We start from the raw sequence: 17,447 nt of genomic DNA on the forward strand, positions 1-17,447 counted from the left end.
GTTATATCTCTCGACCTGCCCTTTCGCCAGAGGAGAAGCGGTCGCTATCTTAACATGCTGTATATTATATACTTGTGTGAACTCATTGAATTCGTCAGACATAAAACTACTTCCTCGGTCCGAAACGATGCGCAGCGGTCGACTATAATGCTCGAAATACGATTTTAGACACTTTATGACTTCAGCGGTGTTCGTAGTCTTAGTGGCGTACATTTTTATATATTTGGTGAACGCGCCGATTACAACAAATATATATTTGTAACCCGATTTATGCGCTCTTGAAACAGGGGCCAAATGGTCGATGTGTAGGGTATCGAAAGGTTTATCACCCTTCGGTATACAGTGCAAAGTTCCCTCTAACTTTCCGCAGTTCGGCGTGTATGCGATACATTTCAAACAGCCGCGAATGTGTTTCTCGATCTTGGATTTCATATCTGGAAACCAAAAACTATCCGCAATGTTTCGCATCGTTTTTTCAATTCCGACGTGTCCCATCTCATTGTGGTACTTGTACATAATGCTTGATTCCAAAGTGCTCGGCACGTAAAACAAAATTCTATCATGATGCTTCCGATATACTAGACCGTCCCTCATTTCGTACAATTTATTTTCCGAATTTTCTAATTCTATTACGGATTTTCTCTATAACTTTATCGTCATTTTGGCATAGCGCTAAATTTCTAGCGAACGAATTGTCTTCAATCACAAAAACCTGACGACTTAACGTGTCTACGTGGAGCATACGCGAACCGACCCTATGCTCTAGCTCGTAATCGTAATTTTGCATTTCAAGCACCCAACGTGCAATTTGGGGATTAGTCTCTTTTTTATTTAGCGTCAGACTAAGAGCTTGGCAATCCGTAACTATCTTAAACTTTCTTCCTAGTAAATATGTTCGGAAACGTCGGAGAGCAGAAACGATTGCTAGCATTTCTAACTCAAAACTGTGATAGCGTGATTCAATCTCGGTGGTCAGTTTAGAAAAGTAAAATACTGGGTGTAGCTTCTTATCGGCCTTCCTTTGTAACAGGATAGCACCGAACCCCGACACGCTCGCATCACAGTGCAACTCGGTCTCGTCTTGTGGAGAATAAATACTTAATATCGGCACGCTTAACAAACGATTCTTAAGCGTCTCGAACGCTTGTTTTTCTTTTTCGGCAAACTGAAACTTTGCATCCTTCCTCGTGAGATCGTATAAGGGCTTCGCGAGGATGGAGAAACCCTGAATAAATTTCCGAAAGTATGATCTCAAGCCCAAAAATCCCTGCACCTCTCGAACGTTTCGCGGAAATGGGAATTTATTTACCGCCTCGAGGCATTGTTCTGTTGGCCTGATTCCTTCGCTTGTTACCGTGTAACCCAAATAATCGAGTTTTGTTTGGAGAAATCTGCATTTATCTAACCGTAAATTCAAAAGATTCACTGTCAGTAGTTTAAATACTTTTCCAAGGACTTCAAAATGGTGCTCTATAGTCTCAGTCGCGATGAGGAAATCATCTACATAAACAGATATTTCGCCGTCGTTGATTAGTTCTTTAATGATCTCAGTGACGTAGCGTTGGAATTTAAGAGGCGCGCCTTTTAACCCGAATGGCATCCTCGTGTATTCGTATTGCCCGAAAGGTGTTACAAAAGATGTAAATTTAATCGAGTCTTCGTGCATCTTGATATGGAAAAATCCATCCTTTAAATCGAGGATGGTAAAATAGTTTTTCCCTTCCAGCAGATCTAATTGGTCTTCGATTAATGGCAGTGGAAAGTTATCACGGATCGTGATTTTATTCAATGTACGGAAATCTACACACATTCTAATTTCCCGCTTCTCTTTCTTCGTTAGAACGACAGGAGACACGTACTCGGATGTGCTCTCCCTAATTATCCCTTTTTCCAATAATCCATCGAGGATACAACGCAATTTGTTTTTCTCGTCATACGATAATCTACGAGGTGAAAATGAAAAGGGATTGTCGCTCGTAAGTGATAATTTCATCGTGTTTCCTACACTTGGCTCCACAGGTCTCTGTGCGTTAATGCATATTTTACTAAATAACTCCCGCGCTCGTGTCTTTACTTCATCAGAAAGGCTCTCGTCAAAACGCATGTCACCGGCGCTGATGCACGTATTACCCTGATCTACCTCAATGTTCATAGTATCGGCTATATCATCGCGTTCCACTGTGTCCTCTCTACTCAACGATAAGTTGGCAATTTTCATGAAATCGCGTCCTAAAACTAAAGGGTTTTTCATCGTTTCGTCTGGTACAATTCTCAACATAACGCAATATTATTTCGTGTCGTAAATAATTGTGGCTTGCGTCTTTCCTAACACGTTCAAGTCGCTACCGTTAATTCCGTGAAACCTATCTGAAACGCGATTGGCTGTAAAACACGTTCTCGGAACGCAATCCTCTTTAACAAAAGAAATCGGACTCCCCGAATCGATAAGTGCGTTTACTTTTGAAGTGAAACTACCGCACTCGCTACTTATCTGTATTTCTACCGCTCGCCGAAAGTCATCGTCTTCTTTTCGCCCGCGCGCGATGTAGTTGACGTCGTTCCTCGTTGTCTGTGCGTTGCATTGATTCGCCTGATGACCCATCTTTCCGCACGTGAAACAGGATCCCCTCTCTCTCACTGGTCTCGTACATTCGAGACCGAATGTTCGAATTAAAGCATCTCCGCCCGGTGCTCACTGATTCTAGTCCATCCTTCGGCGGTGGTCTTCGTATGGGTGGTCTACCAGACCCATCCGATGGCACGACTTAGGGTCTATTCAAACTTCCCGGAGGCGAATGTTAGTATGAATACTACCGCGTTTTCCTAATTCATATCTGCCGGGACCCTAACAGGCAACCTGAGAAGGCGCTCGAGATGGTCTCAACAAAAGCTAAGAGCCGCACACAGCGGGGGTTCGCTACCTAACACCAGAACAGTTTACTCCCCTCTACACCCCGGGGATGCCTATGCATCCGCCGAGAGCTGGGCATCCGGCGTCGGCCCACCGATCTCGCCCGATGCTCCCCGGCCGTCGGGCACGCCGGGTGCCACGACAGCATCCGCACAGAATCCATTCTCGAAGTAGAGAAAAGAATATTGTTCATCTGAGTTGTAATTGTTGTGATATGGTAAATATTGCAATCCCAACAACACTTTCGAGGTGGCGCCAATCGTGCCATTTCTCGGTACGCGACGAGGCCGTGCGGCGTGACGAGTGCGGGTGTAAGTGACCGGTTTCACATATAGTTCTTACTCTGCCTTGAGAGGTGCTTAAATGTACAACATAGATGTGTGTTTCAAAGTTATGAAAATAAAAATTGTTGTTTTTGTTGAAGTACTTCGACATGAAGCTTACCGTTCGTTTTTACGTTCATCCTGTATATCTCAACAGTAATGTTAATAAGTAATGGTTCAAACTATAAGGAACAATAAAATTCAGCTTCACAAATAAATTTTAGCATTGTTAAATTATATGTTTAGCTCTGTCTTCCTTCATTAAAATTCTGTGAATTGTAATGCTTATTTCTCCATATTGTGTTAAATCTCTACGCTTTGGAGTATAATATTTTTCTTATCTACAATTGCACCTTGATGACCAGAATAATGAAATTTTAATGTCACAATTGCTTTCGTGATTACGGATGAGCACGTATACAGTTTAATAAAACAGGGTTTCATAAAGACAAATTATTTTATCCCACTTCCATCTTAAATAACTGTGGTGCCTTTCCAGTGTTACGTCCCAGGTAGGACGGATTATGATTTTTGCGAGATAGGACGCAGTTTTGAACCTACCTGCATTCACCGGCTACGGTTCGGGAAATTGAGGATTGGTTAAATAATTTGTATTCTTATTATCCAAGAAACAAACAAAATTATTGATTTATTCAATATTAGATGCTGAATCAGATATTTTAAATATGATTTGACAAATAGAGATTATGGGTAGTTAACGCATAAACTAGATAGCTTACAAATATTTCGTTCAATAATAATAATGTTAATTTACCGAGTTGTTGGGTTCGGTTCGTTAAGTGGACACCGCAAGTCCACAAGTCGCAGGTTCCCCAGATCGCAGTTACCGCAGGTCGGAAATACCGCTAATCGCAGTTGCTGCGGTTCGCAGGTCGCAGGTTGCAGCTTTCACCAATTCCAATATCGCAGCCGCAGGTCGCAGATTTCACCAATTCCAATTATTGCTTCTTTTAAATTTTATAAAACTTTCACTGAACTTGAACTTTACTGAAACTTTATTAAAACTGAATTGACACTTCTATGACGGACTGGTCTGGTCCAAACTTTATGACAGAATGAATGATCTTTGAAGTATTGGTTCCCTTTTGTAGGATGGATAGTCCATTGTTTCAATAGGATATTGATTTGATCTTTTATCTAATGCGCGTCATTCTTACCATGGGATTAGTGTGCCTTCTTGGAACTTGGCGCAACTGGACACACTTTCTGTTTATTTTTCGGGGTGACATCGATCTTTGCTGCGTCTCTCGCAGGAGGATAATTGGAATTGTTTTGTTCGCTATCTAATTTTCTAGAAATTATAACGCCTATCCTAATCCTATTTATTTCCTTCTCCTTGCGTGACATTATTGGGTTTCAACAATAGTTCATAATAATTCTTTGTCTGAAGTTTTATTCGTTTGATTCTTAAGCGGTCGAATCACCGGACATGACACCGTCTTACTTCCTAGAATCTTAAGGCTTATCTTAATCTTATTTATTCTTCTCTCCTTGCGTGGCATAATTTTTATTTGAAGTTTTATTTGTCTTATTCATGAGCGATCGAACCACCGGACGTGACACCTGGATGGAAGGAAAATTGTTCATCTGAGTTGTAATGTTAAGAAGTAATGGTTCAAACTATAATCTAATTTAACGATGGAACGATGAAAATCAGCTTCACAAATCTATTTTAGCTTTGTTAAATTATATCTTATATCTTATAAGTGATTATAAGCCAAAACTACGGAGAACAAGTTTAAAGTGATTAGAATTCATTGGTTGCACGGTGTGTTCGAAAGATGATGGGAATAGTGGAAAATTGGAAAAGTGGAAGTATACGTACAACATTTGGTTCGCAAGCATCTACGGTTATAAATCTGAGTACGCTAACGGTGTACAAGGTTCAGCATATGCTGCTTTTAGCTGGCTTAAAAATTACGAAAGTGGTAGGTACATTCGGAAGGATTTTTGATTTATGACGTCCATGGTCGGTACGTCGTCGATGGGGATTGTTATACCTGGCCTTGGTCGCACGCTTGTCGCTTCGTACGTAAGGTCTTACGACGCAATAAAAACAAAAAAAAAACCATTTTAATTTCGCCATTTTTTCAGTGCCACCATTTTTGGGGGTCTATCGTTAGGTCCGCCAATGCCCATATCAGCCGCGTCCGTAGTCCTAGTGTTTTGGCTTCGACTTCACGCGCTACATAGTATGTGTGACCGCTGTGGCCAATATTTTGTCTGTAGCCGAGAGTACGTGTGAAACGAGGCCTGTCCCTTGCACTCTGATCCAATCGGCCGCGCATTCGTACCTATGCTCTGTCCAACGAGTCAGAGGCAGTGAAGCACCCAGCGTGCGTCCTTTGCTAATTGTCTTGTAAGAGTAACTTCAACTCTGTCGCACTCGAGCGCCTATGTTTACGTCTACTGTCTCGTCTCATTGGACAAGATATAGATACGCCATCGCATTCCTGCCAGGGAACCTTGCATATAATCATTTTTAGGTCATTATGGACAAGAATTTAGAAGTTTCCATATACATTTTTTCGTGTCGTAAGACAAAACGATGCAATTTATGTGGAATTAATTCTTCTTATTGTACATATTATCATGTAATTGAGTCATTCCACGCGATATCGAACACTTTTGGGAGTATTGTTTCGGATTTCTTCCACTTTCACTTGGACCACAACATATTTCAATGTCATCAAAATTCGAGACATAGTCCCTTCCTAATGTGGATACTTCCTTAAAAAAAACAACTATTCTCGTTTTCACAATATATGTATAATTTACGTTAATATATAAGGATGTGTGATGCTGTTTCACGAAGAGGCAGGAACGATTCCTGTTAGAGATTTATCGAGGAATCGAGAGGAGGCGGACGGGGTTCGCAAACTCCGAACTCATAGCCAACCTTTATATATATCTCTGTATTTTTAACCATGTTCGGTAACGAACAACACTGTACAAAACTGTAAATACACGACTCAGAGGACTGGATCAACGGCCCGTGCGCGACGTCGTTCCTGCGTCCCCTCCCGCGCCCCGCGAGTCCCGGGTGGATCGTTCAGCTCGGTGGCCCTCGCGGGCCGCGCGGGGGACGGGCGTCAGGAGCGATCGATCTAACGGCCGATCGACGCAGTCTTCTGTATTATCGACAATGGACAGGTCTCAAGCGTGTTTCTCTCTGTATTCCTTGCGATCCTCGTTTCGTCGGACTTTTTCCTGCCACCCCGTTTCTGCGAACTGACGGAAATCTTTCAGCACCGTGAAAGATCCGAAGAGTTCGAAACAATTCCTATCTCCATAATGTTGTAGAGGAGAGATACCGATAGTTTACCTATGGAGCTGTAGAGCCCCGAAAACCTTTTTTTTTGTGCCACGCACAGCAGGGAACTATCAATGCGCTCTCGAAAGGCCATCTGGTAATGATCAGCCGCTTGCTCAGCCGCCGAGCAACGGCGGCCGGTGGGATTAGTCCGACGCCGGGACGACGGCGCCCGATTTTGGGTTAACATGGCATTAGGCCTAGAGCCCGGCCGCAGAATCATCCGGTCCCGGCAAGTATGAATAGACCCTTATTCGGACAGCGAAACTCCCTCCGAAAGTCGTAGTCTTCCCGACGGCAACTTTACGTTCGTGAAGCCGTCAGTATTTCGTCCACGGACTCATAACGCTGTACGTTAGCCTGTATTTACAACTCCTTATTCGGTATACCATCGACGACGTAGCTGAGTAATTCTGTTTCCGAAACAGGTTCTCGATTTGCAAGGATTGTCTTATCGTGCACATAATCGGTGAAAGATTTTTCCGCTCCCCACTTCCTCGCTTCAAGCTCACGTTTCAAACATAAAGGATCCGGTAGTTGCCCGTACAGCCTCTTCAACTCTCTGAAAAGCTCATGGGCAGTTAAGTCTACGCAGTCTATTCTTGAGTGATACCACTTCAATGCACGACCTGTCAATCTGCTACACACTAAAGCTTTCGCTTGGTGGTTGTCCAACTCGTACGTCGACAGGAGTCCTCTCACCTGTTTCTCCCACGATCAAAGTCGTTACTGCTTCCACTAAATTCACCCACTATGTCTTTTAACTCTTGCTACTTTTTCACTCTCGTCCATCCAGATGGGATTGTTTCCGAGCTTGGGGTCTCCCGTGATAACGCCAATTCTCCCCTAAGCAGCTCATTCTCCCGGGCGATAACATCTCGTTCTCTTCTTAAAACGTCTAACTCACGGATGGTTATCTCGTCCAGCTCTCTCGTATCGGGTTGATTTTGAGTCTCGTTGCTCGACCCCGGTAGCGGTTCTGTCCCGACCTCTGTCATGGCTAATTCTTCCGCTGTGACACCAGTATTCAGTAACCGTTTGACCAGCTCGGCTTTCGTACCGGTCGATTACAAATTCTTGGTTTTCAGATTCTCCTTCAGTTCCGCTACCGTAAGGGAACAATTCATTTTTTAATCGGAATGCACACTTCACACAAACGTCCGTCACGTAACTTAAACTTCGACCGACAAGTCCGACAAGAAATTGGAAAACGGTTGCCTCGATCCCACTTCTGAATTTGTAAGGAATTTAATCAGACGGGAAGCAAAAAATCATTTATTAACAACACGTCTTCCTCCGGTATCGGACCTGAAGAGACTCTTCGTCCTTTGATTGTCTCGTTCGTTTTTCGTTTTTCGACGTTCGTTATATCAGTAACATGAACATATGAGTATTTACATGAACAATATATACAGTGGCGGATTAAATCTTAGCTTACAATACTTGCTGGGACCGGATGGTTTTACGGCCGGACTCTAGGCCTAATGTCATGTTAACCGAAAATCGGATGCCTTCCTTCCGGCCGTTGGACTATTCCCTCTGGCCGCCGTTTAGCTCGAGTCCGGCAAGCGGCTGATCATTACCAGATGGCCTTTCGAGAGCGCGTTGACAGTTCCCTGCTGTGCGTGGCACAAAAAAAATTTTTCGGGGCTCTACACAGCTCCTTACGTAAACTATCGGTATCTCTCCTCTACAACATTATGGAGATAGGAATCGTACATAGCCACTCGAGTGCGACAGAGTTGAAGTTATCCTTACAAGATAATTAGCAACGGACGCACGCTGGGTGCTTTACTGTCTCGGTCTCGTTGGACAGAGCATAGGTACGAATGCGCGGCTGATTGGATCAGAGTGCAAGGGACAGGCCTCGTTTCACACGTATTTTCGGCTACAGTCGAAATATTGGCTACAGCGGTCACATATACTATGTAGCGTGTGACGTCGAAGCCAAAACACTGGGACTACGGGCGCGCCTGAGATGGGCATAGGCAGACCTAACGATAGACTTCCCAAAAATGGTGGCACTGCAAAAATGGCGAAATTAAAATGGTTTTTTATTAAACTTGTTCTCCGGAGTTTTGACTTATAATTATGTATAAGATATAGAGTATTTTTGTTCTGAGTTTTATTGTTCCTTATAGTTTGAACTATTACTTCTTAACATTACAATTCAGATGAACAATTTTCCTTCCATTCTAAAAAGGCACCACAGTTATTTAAGATGGAAGTGGGATAAAATAATTTGTCTTTATGAAACCCTGTTTTATTAAACTGTATACGTGCTCATCCGTAATCACGAAAGCAATTGTGACATTAAAATTTCATTATTCTGGTCATCAAGGTGCAATTGTAGATAAGAAAAATATTATACTCCAAAGCGTAGAGATTTAACACAATATGGAGAAATAAGCATTACAATTCACAGAATTTTAATGAAGGAAGACAGAGCTAAACATATAATTTAACAATGCTAAAATTTATTTGTGAAGCTGAATTTTATTGTTCCTGTAAGAGTATTGGGGTACTCTGACTGAATCTCCCCAACGTGTTCGATCTAGGAAACTTGGTTTATTTTATAGAGTTTACAGTGTTCTGGTGTGTTATTACGCGACGTGACTCAGTATCTCCGCTGTGCTACGTTATACCTCGACGCGACTCTCTGGTGTAACCGTGTCTAACACTTTCTCTTCTAACTCTAAGCTTACGAGGCTTTTTAACCATTCCCCGAATCGTCCTGATTGGCCGGGGTTGTATTAGCCATTTTCGCCAATCAGGTACTTCTTCGAAGACTCCTTGATACCTTGGGGCGGACTCTCTAAACGCGGGGGCGACCTCGTAATTTCGGTAATGCTGCGGGATTTCCGACGGGCCCGCGGTGCATGGCGCGGCCGGCTGTCGCCTGTAACCGTACAGGTTACATATCGCATATATCGAACGTCGATGTCAACACCACCATAACGCTCCGTGACGTAAACCGCGAGTCCTGACGAAGGAAAGGACCGCGAGATATCGCGACACTTGTCGCAATGCGCCCGCATCGATCCCCACTCGATACCGATCGAAGGAGGTCGATGCGTGCCGCAGATAGATCACTCTACGTCTGGAAGCGGGTCTAGCTGCACGCGTTCGCGAAGTGTCCGGTCGGCGAAACACGGTACACGATCGAGGGGTCAAACCGACCCGATAGAACAGATAAACCGGCTGTCCTATCCTCGACGCGTAAGCGCCTCAAACCGAGGAGTCACAGGAGCAAACTGCTCCGTGGCATTGCCGACGCTTAAGACGCAGCTTGGTGCTCTACGGACGCGATGACGTAGTAGCGGTAAACTTTGTTAAAATCATAAATCGTTTTTCGTAATCGTGGTACCGAGCGGACACTTCGTTATAGTCAAATTTGTGATTCTCGTTCGAAATGCCTATGACTGCTCCGGTAGGAGTTTCACAGTCGCGGTCATTCTGCCGCTATCTATAAAGAATATGTGCGGAAGCACTGCATCGTGCCGAAGAGCATAGTCCTTGGTAGCGTGGCGTGACCGACGGCATGGAGTGCGTCTCCATCCATATCACTTATACGAGTATTCAGACGAGTGCATGGATGGTCTGACAAGTCCACAACCGTGCAGTGCGTAGTACGCGGACAGATTGTTCAAACGAACTCACGGTTTCCCTTCGGGTCGAATCGATACGACCGAACTCTGCACAATCGCTGCTATTCTGCCGCTGCCATCACAGAGAGTACTCGGAGGCCACATACCGTGCCGAAGGGTACACTCCTTGGTTGCGTGGAGTAACAGGGGTCTCGTGTGCGTCCCCACCTGGGCCATTTGTACGAGAATTCGGCCAAGTACCTGGGTGGTCTGACAGGTTCGACTTCGATCGATCACGAAATCGAAACGAGTCATTCAACCGTCACTACGTCGGGCACACGGGTCGGATTAGAGCGATCGGACTGTGCACGATCACTGTCATTCTGCCGCTACCTCCACGGAGATTGCTCGGAGGCCGCGTATCGTGCCGAAGAGTGAACTTCTTGGTTGCATGGAGTGGACCACTCGTACGTATTTGCGGCCGAGTGCACGGTTGGTTAGACAGGTCTCGAACTCGCATATCATGGGGGGCGATCCATATTGAAAATCGTTTGAATCGGTTCTTGAAAACCAGGCGTAGAGACAAAGCGAGCGAGCCGCGTGCGTCGTAACACGGTAGACACTGTGTGTTTACGATACTCGGTATTCCGCGCGTCATCGCAACGGTATTTATTGCCCTGAGCGTCGAGAAAGATCACGGGCCGTCCTGTGTACAAATAGTTTGCGACGAAACGACGAAACTCGCGTTCCGTCGCGAGCTCGCAAAACTGACCCGAGTGCGAGCCAATCCGCGACCGGCCCCTTACGCGAACCAATCCGCGAGCACCAACACTTCGCGAACTTTTCGCGAGGCGGCGCGCTCTCCGTAGTCCGCGCTTCTTCGATAAATACCGGGTCGAAACGCGACAAGAGCGGAGTTGGCTTGGAGCTCCTCATGGAGGATCATCTCCGAGCTCCTGACCACTCGCAGCCGCGTGTGAACACGCACTCTACGGCTTCTTCCGTGTGTGTGTGTGTGTGTGTGAGCACGCTGGTATCAGGTGGAACGTGTACTACGGAATCGTCCGTGTGCGAGCGAAACCGATACCGCTAGCGAGTCTCGAGTGAGCAGTCGGGCGAGGGCAGTGCTTCTAAGCGCTACTACACGCCGCGCGCTCCGGCCCTCTCCCCACTACCCGATTCCAGATTCCGTCACCCTGCGAAATCCACTCGTCGATCCGCGACCAGGCGTCGCGTCTCATCCGTGCCAGTCCTCCGTGTCGGGGAGCTCGTTCTCTGGGCTAGCCTGGGTGCGAGTAACCCGCACCGCGATCTGACTGGGGGCGACGGGTGGGGCGTCCCGTCGGTCCGGATTCGGAGTCGATTCGCGACCACCGTGAGCTCAGCCTAAGCGTAGAACGCCAATTCACCAACATCTCGCTGAGCCAAGGTGGTTCCTGCCATCCAGCCGCAGATCCGGAATCCCGCAGACTCCAGGAATCGACATAACGATTTCGTCGCGCGTTCCCGCCGTATAGGAGCGACTCTGTTCGCTACGCGTTCGTCGTATAAGAGCGAGTCCTGTTCGCTCCGCGTTTCCGTGTATAAAAGCGAGTCCAGATCGTTTCGCGTTCCGCCGTTTTATCGCTTCGCGTTAATTAGGATTAAGTTAGGTTATAAGAATAGTTTAGCATTATCATTATAACGTGTCGTCTCCTCGCGCTGCTTACAGCCAGCCGTTTCACCGGAACCCGCCAGCCGGGACATGCCGTCTTGCTCCGGGGTGAACCACCGCCGAAATAAAATTACTATTTTTTTTTCGTAAACCCGTCTCTGATTATTTCACCCGCTGTCCTCTCCGCCGACCCTGGCGACTGAGCAAATCCAGGAGAGGACAGCACTCATCTTCCTTCGCGACTAAACGCTCGCGTTAGAATCGCTCTCGTTACAAGTTCTTCTGCGAGCATATTATATAAACAGTTCTTCCAAGAATATACTGCCTTTTTACTCGAAATGTGTCTACAAAGCTTTATTTGTCTCGTCCAAACCTCGCCGCTTTCCAGTGCCTGGAGGCACGAACCCATCTCCTTCGCAAATTGACACGCGTAGGGAATTCGGGGTAGTAACCGGCCCCCGTGAGATAGTATAGATTATTCTTGAGTAGCCGAGACAGAGATAAAATTAATTAAAATAGACGAGCATAGAATGAACGGTTACACGCCTACCTGCCTAGCTTCCAGGTCCCTTCGGAAACTCAAGGTTTATGATATCCGTACGAGCTGTTGAGGCCGATGATAAGAATCTAATGGCCAATACGTGCCATAACAAGAACTTCTAAGACGACTAACGGCTTTCTCGAAAGCAGCTGTGGGACAACGGGTTCCATAAACTCGCTCGACCATTTGCACGCCAAATGTTGCTAAATGTATTCCTTATAGTTTGAACCATTCCTTATGAACATTAAAACTCAGATGAACAATATTTTTTTCTCTACTTCGAAAATGGATTCTGTGCGGATGCTGTCGTGGCACCCGGCGGTCGGAGAGCATCCGACGAGATTGGATGACCAACGACTTGCCGGATGTCGTACACCGGATTGTCATTGGATGCCCAGCTCTCAGCGGATGCATAGACATCCCCAGGGTGTAGAGGGGAGTAAACTGTTTTGGTGTCAGGTAGAAAACCCCCGCTGTGTGCGGCTCTTAGCTTTTGTTGCGAGCACCTTGAGCGCCTCTCAAGTGGCCTTGCTAAGGTTCTGGTGCGAATGAATTAGGAAAACGTGGTAGTATTCATATTAGCATTCGACCGTAACACCTCGCCACCCCTAGTGGTTGTCCTAGGACTCCTCCACGATACCGCGTGGACATTGAGTCTCCTAGAACGAGAACCGGGCGGGCGCTGCACCGCGCGATGCAGCTGTTCAGCTCGCCCAGGAATCCCCGAAAGTGATCGAGGCCACAGTTCGGCGAGATGTAGATCCCGACAACTGCGATGTCTCCCCACTGTACCGATACGAATCACGCGCCCCGCTCCCGAAGGGTGACCGACGGGGATCCGGGGCGCCCTCCCGCCACTATGACGACGGAGCCGACCTCGTCCCCCACCCAGAAGGGGGGTTCAGGGACGGCGTACGGCTCCACTGCAACTGCCAGCCCTGCCCCGCTCGCGCATGGCTTTGACGAACAAGTCCTGTGCCGCGCGTGAGTGGTTGAGGTTCACCTGCATAACCGGAGTAGGATTAAAGGTCCCTACTCTGACATGGGCTCTACAGGCTCACCTTCCTGGGGGGGCTGGGCCCCCGTCGCGGCCTGCGGCTGCTGCGCGGATGCAGCCTTAGGCGCTCCCTTCCCCTTCATTGCCGCGCGGCCCCTCTTGAGAGCCGGGGCACACGCTTTGGCCACAAATCTATGGCCTGATGGCCTCCCCAGGTCCGCGCAGAGTGGACACCTGGGGGCGACCTTGCATGCCGAGGCCCGGTGCTCCGCCGCCCCGCAGCGGTAGCACAGCGCGCCCCTATCGACCGCGCTCTTACAAATGGCCCGCGTGTTCCCCGTCTCCAGACAGCGGAAGGATTGGAGGGTTCTTAACGGCCGCAAGGGGGCCCTGGGCCCAACAGAAGCCCAGAGCCTGCTCCGAGGCGGGCCTCCGGATCTCCCCGACCCGGAACTGCGACTCCGATACCGAGTCGTCCAGGCCCGCGATCCGCATTTCACCACGCTTGACCGCCTGGGTGACCTTCACCCCTGTCTCACCAAGCGCCTCGGCGATCCTCGTGAAGAGGACCCGTGCCTTGTCCTGGCACTCCAGGCCCTTCGAACCAGCCACTGCCGCGCGTGCCTGCCTTTCCAGATCACGTTCATACTTCTCCTTCCCTTTCATAATATAATTCATATAACCATTAATTTTATCCCAATTAAAGTGGTTACTTAGCATGATTTCAACCATAGTTTGCGTTGTAAATGGCCGCTCTAAATCTATTTCGAGCCAGGCTCGTCGCTCTTCCCATCGATAACAATAAAAAATTGTATGTTTAGGCGTCTCTACAACTGTGGGACAAAACCAGTATCTGTCACTATTACTCTTGCTAATTCTCATCCGGAAGGTATTGAAGCCACCATGCCCGGTAAGTGCCTGCGTGAGACGATAATTTAAGTCTCCATATTTACGCGTGATCCAAGGTAAGATATCGGGAATCAGTTTTTTCGTCCATTTACCTTTCCTAAGATTACTCCATCTTTGCTGCCACTCAATCAAACTTTTCTCATTTTCAGATTCAACTCGTTCGCGCCGAATTTCATCCGCGAGGTTCATCGTATCGTCGTCCTTCCCAGGTAGGTGTTTCGTTTGATTTCTAATCTTATAAACACGAACTCTCTTTTCAATTTCCAGAATCCAAGGCATAACTCCAGTGATGACATTTAGAGCGTCACAGCACACCGTACAATATGCCCTAACGACACGCCCTAGACCCATTCTTTGTACTCTCTCTAGAGCTAATTTGTTCCTATCCAGGTAAATAGCAATCTCTCCCCAAATTGGCGCCCCATAAAGGTCAACCGATTCGAGGACGTTGTAATATAAACTACGGCCATGCGTCGAAGGACCATCTATGTTGGCCATTAGCCTGGAGAGCTCACCAATTACTCTAAGTCCTTTTTGAGTACACATCTCAATGTGTTTATAATAATTATTATTACCGTCCAGCATAACACCCAAATATTTAATACCGCTGGAAGGAGCCAGATTATTGCCTAAAATGTTTAACCTGAAACTAGCCGAAATACTGTAAGGGCAGTATGTTTAAGTAACCACTTTATTAAAGAGATAGCACGACGATAATCACAATACAATGAGACAATTACGCAAATACTTCGCGCGCCGACAAAATATAAAGAAACCCTAGTCCGTAGTCCGTGTTCGTATTCAGCTCGCGCGCGTCTTTCGGTCGCAGGAGAGTTCGAAAACCTCTGTTTCGCGTCGACCGACGGTCGGAGTCGCCTGGGGGCCGGGACCACTCAGAAATGAGCGCGCGAGGAGGCAAGGAGAAGACGGGAGAGTAAAAACGGTTATCCTTCCGGAAAACGGTTCTTTATTTCCGCGATAAAACCCGGAGTTCGGCAGGTATTCGGAAATCTTGCGCGTGATCGTCTCCGCTGGGATTCGCGCCGGAAATCTTGATCGGCTCCTTGACGAGAGCCGCCGCGATCGGAGAATCTTCAACGCGAACGTCGGACGATCTTGTCGCGAGCAGAGTCACGCGACGCGACGCGGAAATATCGGCTGGCCGAAGAACACACTATTGAGAATTGCGAAAGGCTTGAAACTGATGCTGAATTGAACTCGAGCGAGAACTGAGACTCAAGAGCGAGAAGGCATACGCAGGTGCCTTAAATAACAAAGACCGTCGAATGTGGAGCACCGTGATTGGAGAATTTGAAGGATTCAAGCTGTGAAATTCGGCCAATGAGAATTGAAACGGTTGCTACGCGGTGTCGAGCAACGGCGACACGCGCTCTTGCCGCGTGTTGACATACGCGACAAAAACCGTATGAAATAGCGGTCGCCAGTTAGACAATAGGCACCGAATTCCACAGCTTGAATCCTGAACATACGGCCCGCCTCGAAACACTAGTTTCGAAACTTAACGGGATCGCACGCTGATACATAGAATAGCGGGGGCGGTAGCGTTCCGACGGAACTTAAACGATAAGGGGACTGCGTGTTACAATACCCGCGACGCCAATCCCCGAGCTGCGCAAACGGCAGACCGCCCGCCGTGAGAGACGGTAAACAGAATTCGAGATACGTAAACAATTTAAATTACGAAACGCAAGAGTAACGTGAAAACCGCCCGCCTTGCCGGCATGAAGGCGCGACGTTTGAATTTACCGCGCGAGAGCAACGGTACACGGGACGCAGACGCAGGACGACTATCGGAACACGTTTGGTCTATGCCTCGGATTTGCACGCGACGGGCAGAGGAAACAACTTGACGATTGGGCGTTTAAAACACGCAGTGGCGGTTTTTATTGTCACTACGCGGGTGTGGTTGTCGTCGCCAGGGTGCAATTGCACGATTCGGCCGAGCTCCCACTTGCACGGAGGGAGATTCGGATTGCGGAGGAGGACTAGCTGTCCTGTCGATAGAGAGGGGCGCGGGCGATGCCACTTGCCGCGCTGTTGGAGCGTGTTGAGGTAATCGTTTTGCCACAACTTCCAGAATCGTTCGGTAGTGTGGCGGACGAGTTGCCATCGCGAGAGATGTTTTTCCGCGAGGTCGAGCAGAGAAGGTTGTGGAGGGGTCGTTGGCGCAGACCCTATTAAAAAATGACCCGGCGTAAGCGGCTCGTAGTCGTCGAGAGTATCCGAAAGAGGGGCGATGGGTCGCGAATTCAGACACGCCTCGATCGCGCAGAGGAGCGTTGTGAACTCCTCGAAAGTCAGCGTTCGATCGCCGAGAACGCGACGAAGATGGTGTTTGACGCTTTTTACCCCGGCCACTCATAATCCGCCGAAATGCGGCGCCGAGGGGGGGATGAAATGCCAAGCGACTCCATCGCTGGCGGCACGATTTTGAAAATCGGGGTCGCGAAGCGCAGCGCGGTAGGCCGAAACCAACTCCCGATTTGCTCCGACGAAGGTTGTTCCGTTGTCGGAATACATACACTCTGGGAGACCTCGACGGGAACAGAAGCGAGTGTAAGCGTTTAGAAACGCTGAGGTGGAGTAGTCCGCGACTAGCTCCAGATGCACCGCCTTGGTGGACATACAAACGAAGAGCGCGATGTATGCCTTGCGGGATGTGATGCCGCGACCAGCGGAGGCGCGGATTTGAATAGGACCGGCGTAGTCCAAGCCGCAATGGGAAAAGGGTTTTTTAGCAGGGGACACTCTCGCTGCCGGGAGATCTCCCATGATCTGAATCGGTATCGCAGCTCGTTCTCGGACGCATCGGACACATGCGTGAATCACGGCTGTTACCTGACTCCTTCCCTGGAGAAGCTAGTATTCTTGCCGAAGAATGTGTAAGGTGAGTTGCACGCCGGCATGCAGGGCGCGGGCGTGCGCTTGCTCGATAATGAGGCGCACCAACGGGTGTGGCGACAATAAAATGGGGTGCTTTGATTGATGCGGAAGGGGGGAATTTCGCAGACGACCTCCCACGCGAAGAAGTCCGGTCTCGTCGAGGAACGGGTGTAGCGACTCGATCGGGTCCTTTGGCGCTAGCGGTTCACCATTAGAAAGCGAGGAAATGGCTTTAGCGAACTGGCTCTCTTCGATGCGTCGCAACCAGAAGAGTTTGGCCGCGGTGC

This window comes from Halictus rubicundus, unplaced genomic scaffold (assembly GCF_050948215.1).
Source record: "Halictus rubicundus isolate RS-2024b unplaced genomic scaffold, iyHalRubi1_principal scaffold0111, whole genome shotgun sequence".
Taxonomy (NCBI): Eukaryota; Metazoa; Arthropoda; class Insecta; order Hymenoptera; family Halictidae; genus Halictus; species Halictus rubicundus.